The sequence below is a fragment of the Ursus maritimus genome, unplaced genomic scaffold, assembly GCF_017311325.1.
Source record: "Ursus maritimus isolate PB19 unplaced genomic scaffold, ASM1731132v1 scaffold_15, whole genome shotgun sequence".
Classification (NCBI taxonomy): Eukaryota; Metazoa; Chordata; class Mammalia; order Carnivora; family Ursidae; genus Ursus; species Ursus maritimus.
The window spans coordinates 15,002,718-15,005,135 of NW_024423897.1; the positions used below are offsets into that span (position 1 = coordinate 15,002,718).

Here is a 2,418-nt window from a genome sequence, read left to right on the forward strand (position 1 = left end):
GACATCCATTCTGGCCCCTCCTGATTAAGCAACAATAGCAACCTCTCTGCATGACTCCCTATCTTCTCTATCAGATGGTCAGTTTCTAGAATAATCATCTATATATTCACTTAGCTGTGCGTTAATTTGATCAACAACTGAGGGTCTCAACTACATGCACCTTTATGTTAGCACCTAAGTGCTTGATTGTACTCATTTCTTTCTGGTTTCTGACGCTTACCTACATCTCTAGCTTCATGCCCCACTGTCCTGGGCCCAACGCTCGGTTCCAGCCACAGTGATTCTGCTCCCTCTCACCATAACTAACTCCTACTCGCTAGCTCTTCCGTGTGGACCTGCAACCACATTCCCTTCCACTTCCCCGCTTCATCTGGTTAGTGTCGTCTTCTTTTTTTTTAATCCAAAATGTATTTGTTGGGATAGTTTCCCACTCATCTTGATTCAGGATGCTTTCAGTGCTGCTTCTGTGGGAAGGAGCATCCTTCTACAAGCCTTGCGTGTCCTCCTGTGGGCTGGCGGAAGACAGCGGAGCAGCCGACGCACAAAACTACCGCTTGAGCGGGGCTAAAGACTGGTGATTTTGTAGCATCCTGGGCACTCCCCGCCCATGAAGTAGGAGCTGGGGCTGGGCAGCAGGTGCTTCCTCTTGTGCTCCCTCTTCTCCTCTTCTAGGGACAGATGGAGAAGGTCCTTCAAGACGGGTACGTTCTTGTGGAGAGGTTGTCATCACCAGAAACTCATCTTAGCTTCTACTCCGCATTCAAATCAGCTCTGGTCTTAGCTTGTCTCCTGTGCCCAACTCCCAGGGGTGGCTAGCTTCTTGAGTCTTAGGCAACTGAACATCTGTGGTCTCACTGGTAAGTTCCATGAGACGAGGATCTTGTCTGCTTTTCTCCCCAGTGCTTAGTGCAGTGTCTGGCCCATAGTAAGCATTCAATGTATTTTGTCATTTAAAGGAAGGAAGGAAGGAAGGAAGGAAGGAAGGAAGGAAGGAAGGAAGGAAGGAAGGAAGGGAGAAATGTGGTCCTTTCTCCCAGGATTCTGTCGGATCCCTGAAGGCAGTGATGGCATCCCCCGGTCCTAGTTCCTGGCACAATGGCTTGCATATGAGCACTTAGTAAATGTGTACTGAAATGAGTGGATCAAACTTCCCTGTGTAGCCATGACTTAAAATATCATGAAGGACCAAAAATAAACAAATAAACAAACATCAAAAAGACAGACATGTAAATACATGGTCCCAAACCTCACGGGTCTTTCAGTGAAAGAGGGGAAAGGGGGCAAGTACACACATAAGCAGAAGACATCGTGAAAATAAATTGGCATCTGAAGAGGAGTATAGACCAAGGGGCTTAGGAAGTTCAGAGTCAGGGAAGATCACGTCTGAGGAAGGGCTAAGAGACAGGAGCAGCACCCAGCAGAGGGAGGTGAACAGGAAGAGGTTTTAGGGAAGAAGTGGCCCTGAGCCCCACAACTGTTCTGGACTTTACCTGGAGGCATGTGTCCACTGCTTTTGTGCCGGGCTATTCCTGGTGAAGTTTGCGTGGAGGGGGGTACCCATCTAGCACCACCCCCCTTCCAAGGCCTTTCTCTAGTTTACAAAGGCTTAAAACAGGGCAGGCAATTTAAAAGCCCACAGGGGCCAGAAAGCTCAGGTAACCACAAGATCTAGGTTGGCTATAAGACTGGGGACAATTGCAAAGCACTGTCACCTGCATGACAAGCAGAGACAGCGACTTCTCAACGGCTGCCAGTTGTTGTCATGTGTGACTATGGGCCCCATGTTGTGATGTCTTCCCATTTTTTTTCCCCAAGAAAAAAAAGGAAGTCCAGATTCTTAAGTGAAATCTTCCAATTTTCAAATGTTGGCAACTAACTCAATTTTTTGGTTCGAAAAATACCCTTTGGTCAAACAAAACACATCCATGGATGGCATCCAGACCGCAGGCCCCATTCAGCCACACACTACCGGTTTGCAACCTCTGGCCCAGACAGATTGGACTCATGAAAATTAAAACTGCCATTTTGCACCCACAAGGTTTGCAAATGTTAAGAAATCTGTTCACATCAAACCTTGCCAAGAAAGTGGAGCAACAGGAACGCTCAGATACAGCTACTGGGAGTGATGAGTGGAAAAGAAGTGGTGTTAACTTGGAAAGATAAAGATTTGCATATCCTATTACCTACCAGTGCCATTTCTAAGCACAGGCTCTGGGGAGATTGTTGCAAATGTGCACAAAGAAACATATATGAGAATATTGACAGCTGCATTGTTTCTTACAGCAAGAGACTGGAAACACGCCAAATGCCAATTGCCAGAATAAACAAGCCGTGGCACACTTGTAGAAGAGAATGAAACAACCCAAGTGCCATCAGTCAATGTGGATCTGATGTCGCCAAGGGTTAGAGTCACATGAC

General features: G+C 46.9%; 1 pseudogene; it reads right to left on the reverse strand.

Moving 5' to 3' along the window:
* Positions 1–452: 452 nt before the first annotated feature.
* On the reverse strand, positions 453–2,196 carry LOC103664795 (annotated as a pseudogene).
* Between the last annotated feature and the right edge of the window lie 222 nt (positions 2,197–2,418).